Here is a 6,000-nt window from a genome sequence, read left to right on the forward strand (position 1 = left end):
TCTCTTTTCTTGGAATTTTCCAGGAGAAGATGCCCTAGCCAAGTCTATGAACTTCCCTAAGGCCAGTGCTGGGTGCCATACATGCAATTTACAATTTTGTTTTGTGAATATAAAAGTATTCAGAGTATACAGACTCCTCACAGAGTAGAAGTGGAAACATGGAACTTACATCTTTGTTATTTGTAGATGATTTTGACTTTCTGGCCTCATCTGACCTTAATTTCTGGCACAATGAAGCAGTTCACAGCTATTTGGCCTATCATCCTCCTCTCCCTGCCCTAATCTCAAAAGAATGCGTTTGTGAGTACATGCAGCAAAGATGACTTTCCTATGTAGGGTGACAAGCTTAGTAGTACAGAAAGACCTCAGAGCAAAGCCATTTTTCCTCCAAATCCCGAGCAGCCAGTAGTTAAAATAGTTTAAGATAAAGTAGTTTGAGCTTCCAATGAGAATGCTCATGGAGGTAATATGTAGTGTACCTGGAACTTCCCACTGGAGGCACTACCACACTAAAGGAATAATATTTTTCGGTCAGCTCCATAAAGAAAGGGAGACTGTTGCAGGGGTTACAGATGTCTGGCCTAATTTATTCAGTCTGGGATACTCCATAGAAGAAGCAGATAGAAAATAAGATGTAGGCACTGTGTGTAGATTCAACATTCAACATGCACATTGCATATCTTTCTATTCATTTGGCTGTTTTATACTGTTATTCAATATCTTTCCCACCATACTTTCAGGAAATGGGCGACACAGTAGTGCTGTCATGTCAAGATACAGCATCTGGTTATCTCTCCTGTCCTTCTTCAGCAAGCAGAATAACAGTAAAAAAGGTATAGCTTGAGACTGTGTACTTCAAATCAATAAATTTTTATACTAAACTCTTCCCACTAGATTCATTTACTGAGTTGTACTGTATACAGTATAAGTACAAATTTAATAGAGACTACGTGAAGCAAAAATGTCAAGAAAGAGATGCATACAAACATTAATGTATATTTTAAGTTCTAAGTTTCTTATTATGGAAATTTAAGTAAAGGATAATCTCTCTATTTTATATATATTTATAAAGTGATAAAACTTCCAGTGTCAGGTGTATCTCCCTGAGAGTAATGCCATCCACAGGAGGGCAGCAATTTCTAATGAAAAAAGGAAACAACAAGAAGTACAAAGAAAGGTGCAAAGAAAAAGGGCCATAAGGACAAGCACATCCAATTAACAGAGGTCTGTAAATGCACAGCATGATCGAAACAGACAGACATACCATTTTATCATTAAACCTGTTTTTATAAATGTGTGTTTTGCTATTCTAGTATATTATATATATTATATATATATTATATGATTGGTCACTTGATTTGTATAATTGTATTACTGTTGTTCTGAAAAAAATTTTTAAAAATTGGCAGGCCATAAGGTACAAAGTAACAGGAACAGGGCCAGGACATGAAAAAAGGGAATGTCAAAACCTGGGGCATATGGGGAATCAAAACCAGAATGTCTGATGATCACTTAAAAGCTTAAAAATGAAAATACCATACAGTATTCCTCACTCTAAAAACACTTTTTTTTACAGAATCTGTAAAAAACCTATACTGAGGAAACAATAGTAAAATTAAAACAAAGGCAAAAAATAGGTGCAAGAATAAATTTAGCACATATCCAAATCCCAAATTTTATTGTGTAATTAATGTTCGCTTCCACTGGATGACTTAATATTGGCACATTCCAGGATAGCTTACTGGACATAAGAGGTCTAATATTGCAAACACCCCATCCAGCAATAGCTTACCACATGTGCTTTATAATTGAAGTCAGAGATAGAAATTTAATTTCACATAGTGGAGATGGAGCAGTATTAATATAGTTAAAATGGAGCAAACTGTACATGATGTTTGTCAAACGTATCGTCTAAGAAGGTATCCCAACATTTTCCTGAAGGGCAGCAAGGTGGCGCAGTGGTAGCGCTGCTGCCTCACAGTAAGGGGACCTGGGTTCACTTCCCGGGTCCACCCTGTGTGGAGTTTGCATGTTCTCCCCGTGTCTGCATGGGTTTCCTCCCACGGTCCAAAGACATGCAGATTAGGTGCATTGGTGATACTAAATTATCCCTAGTGTGTGTGTGCCCTGCAGTGGACTGGTGCCCTGCCTGGGATTTGTTCCTGCCTTGTGCCCTGTGCTGGCTGGGATTGGCTCCAGCAGACCAGGTTGGAAAATGACTGACACTTTCCTGAATGAGGATTTGCTTATAGGTTATATTGTGCCTAAAGGCGTGTCAAAGTGCCAGTGCTGTTAACTTCATCTACCAGTACAATGATGAAAGAAGTGGATTCATGAAGCCTAGAGGCTGTTCTACTACAGAACGCTTTGTAATAAATAACAGGGCAGTGCTGATGGAGTGGCACATAAGGAGGAATGTTTATACATGATTTAGAAAGCAACACCTGGGTGGGATGGGAAATGAAAAGTTTATCACTTCCCCTTTTACCAGAAGGAATAGTAAATGCAATACTCACTCTGTGTGCTTGTGTGTGTGTGTGTGTGTGTGTGTATGTATATAAGTATCTGTGAATATTCAGGCGTGTTTCATTGCTTTATTGATGCAGCCATAAGATACTTAGGCATACCTATACAGTACTCTTTGGAGTCTGTAGTTGTCATTGTTCAATGAAAGTCAAAGAATCAATTATGAAGTGGAAAAACAAGAATAAAAGCATTAGAGCCACTGGTAAAACTTTAGGGTTACCTAAATCAACTGACTGGAGTATTACTAAGAAAAAAGGAGAAACTGGTGACCACAGTAATTGCAAAGAGACTGGTAGACCAAGGAAGACCTCCACTGCTAATGACAGAAGAATCCTCATTATGGTAAAGAAAAGCCCCCAAACATCTGTCCAACAGAAACAGTCTTCAGGATCTGTAGAAGAATTCACAAACAGATATACAGAGGCCATACTGCATGATGCAAACCACTAGTTAGCCACAAAAACAGAATGGACAGATTACACCCATCCTCTTCCGCTTATCCAAGATCCCAAGAATCCCAAGGTGTTCTCAGGCCGGCCACAAGACATAGCCCCTCCAGTGTGTCCTGGGTCTTCCCCGGGGGCCTCCTCCCGGTTTTAGACATGCCCGGAACACCTCACCAGGGAGGCGTCCTGGAGGCATCCTGAATCAGCTGCCCGAGCCACCTCATCTGACTCCTCTCGATGCGGAGGGGCAGTGGCTGTACTCTGAGCTCCTCCCAGATGACCGAGCTTCTCACTCTATCTTTAAGGGAAAGCCCAGACACCCTGCAGTGGAAACTCATTTCAGCCGCTTGTATTCGCAATCTCGTTCTTTCGGTCACTACCCACAGCTCATGACCATAGGTGAAGGTAGGAACGCAGATCGACTGGTAAATTGAGAGCTTTGCCTTACGGCTCAGCTCCTTTTCGCCACAACAGACCAATGCAGAGCCCGCATCACTGCAAACGCTGCACCGATCCGCCTGTCGATCTCATGCACCATTCTTCGCTCACTCGTGAGCAAGACCCCAAGATACTCGAACTCCTCCACTTGGGGCATGATCTCGCTCCCAACCCTGAGAGGGCACTCCACCCTTTTCCGGCTGAGGACCATGGTCTCAGATTTGGAGGTGCTGATTCCCATCCCAGCTGCTTCACACTCAGATGTGAACTGATCCAGAGAGAGCTGAAGAGCACGGCCTGATGAAGCAAATAGGACAACATCAACTGCAAAAAGCAGTGACCCAATCCTGAGCCCACCAAACTGGAAACCTCAACGCCCAGGCTGTGCCTAGAAATTTTGTCCATAAAAGTTATGAAGAGAATCAGTGACAAAGGGCAGCCCTGGTGGAGTCCAACTCTCACTGGAAATGAGTTTGACTTACTACCGGCAACATGGACCAAGCTCTGACACTTGTTGTACAGGGACCGAACAGCCCTTATCAGAGAGTCCGGCATTCCATAATCCAGGAGCACCCCCCACAGAATTCCCGAGGAACATGATCGAACGCCTTTTCCAAGTCCACACAACACATGTAGACTGGTTGGGCAAACTCCCATGCACCCTCCATGACCCTGCAAGGGTGTAGAGCTGGTCCACTGTTCCGACTAGGAAGAAAACCACACTGTTCCTCCTGAATCCGAGGCTCAACTATCTGATGGACCCTCCTTTCCAGGACCAATTACAGTTTATGAAAAAGTATTTAAAGAGCCTGCAGAATTCTGGAAAAGGTCTTGTGGACAGACAAGACTAAGACAAGGATGAATCTGTATCAGAGTGATGGCAAGAGCAAAGTGTGGAGACTAAAAGGAACTGTCCAAGGTCCAAAGCATACAGTACAGCCTTATCTGTTAAGCATGGTGGTGGGGCTGCTTTAGCTTTGACATGTATGGCTGCCACAGGTATTGGTGCACTTACTGTATCTTCATCGGAGATGTAACTGTTGACAGCAGTTGCAAAATGAATTCTGATGTGCTAAACTTACAGTAAATGTATCCAAAATCATTGGATGACGTTTTATCCTGCAACAAGACAATGATCCCAAACATACTGGTAAGGCAACACATGAGTTTTGCAAAGCCAAGTTTTGCAAAGCCAAGCCAGACACCCGATTTAAATCAAACTGGGCATGCCTTAAATTTTAGTGAATATAAAACTTAAGAAGACAAGCCCCCGAAACAAGCAGGAGCTGAAGATTGCATTTAAGTCTTGGCAGAGCATCACCAGAGAAGATACTTACCACCTGGTGATGTCTATGAATCGCAGTCAATGCAAGCAAGGGATATGCACACTAAATTTCACTGCTTTAATATACCTGCCATTGCTATGTCCCAAATATTATAGTGCTCTGAAATGGGAGGACTATGTAATTTGGTGTAATTGCAATGTGTGAAAATAACCTTAAATTAAAGACTGTAACCTACAGTTTAATCACATCTGAATTGTTTGATTCGTAATTTTAAAATGTGGAGTACAGGGGTGTAGTGATGTAAGATTTTGCATATAACTTGATAAATATTTTGTATGTCTTTATTTGTAATTTAGGCAGAGCAATGTAATTTAGTGTTTGCATCAACCCCCCCACCCCTCCCCTTTAGGAATAGGTCTCTTTGAATTTTACGACAGGATTTGGGGGCTGTGCCTAAAACCAGTTTGGCGAGTGTTTCTCTGCTAAAGTCTTTCAACCTCCGCAAAAAAGCCAGGTTACATTAACATTTGGTTTGGGTGCAGCTGTTAAGATGTTCTATCTCCCCCATTGGTCTGAAGTATGGATGTTTGGAATTGGCTTGGATCAGAATCCTTTAAGTACCATGATGTCCTATTGGCTCTAGGGGTTGGATAGAGAATCTATAAATCTGCTTGCTCAACCACATTCTATCTCTTACTAACATCTGAAACAAGCATCTCTTACTAACCTCTGATGATGAAGACAACACAATGAAGAGCACAGCTTGGCAGCCATATTGAGACAGGCTTATGCCTGTTCTGAAGAAAGCTGAGCACCAATGAAAACTGTAACTACACATCACCATTTAATCAGGTTGTGTGGTTGCCAATATTCAAATGTACTTTGCATATTGTTATTATTTATGAATATTACCAATAATACAGTGTTTAAATTGTAACTTAACTCCTGTTTGTCTTTACTATACTTAATTGCCTGAGGTTGTAGATATAGAAGGGAAGGTGGGGATAAGTTATATACAATAATACCTTATAAACAGTGGTAAGTCTGTGGGATTAGGCATTCTGACAAAGGCTACTTATTAATAATACAATAGGGGAAAGTAGAGCAATATATAATACTCTACCAAGACAAAACAAGGGGTAAATCAAGGAAAAAACATTATGGAGGGCACTTTTTACTCAGAGTATAGCATCACGTCAATGAAACTTCTGGGATATTAATCTGGTCAGTTAAGTAGCAGAGGGGGTTTTTCATCAGTTTCAGCTGCTTTGGTGTTAATGAAACTAACAACAGGTGCACTAGAG

The sequence above is a fragment of the Polypterus senegalus genome, chromosome 1 (genome assembly GCF_016835505.1).
Source record: "Polypterus senegalus isolate Bchr_013 chromosome 1, ASM1683550v1, whole genome shotgun sequence".
Classification (NCBI taxonomy): Eukaryota; Metazoa; Chordata; class Cladistia; order Polypteriformes; family Polypteridae; genus Polypterus; species Polypterus senegalus.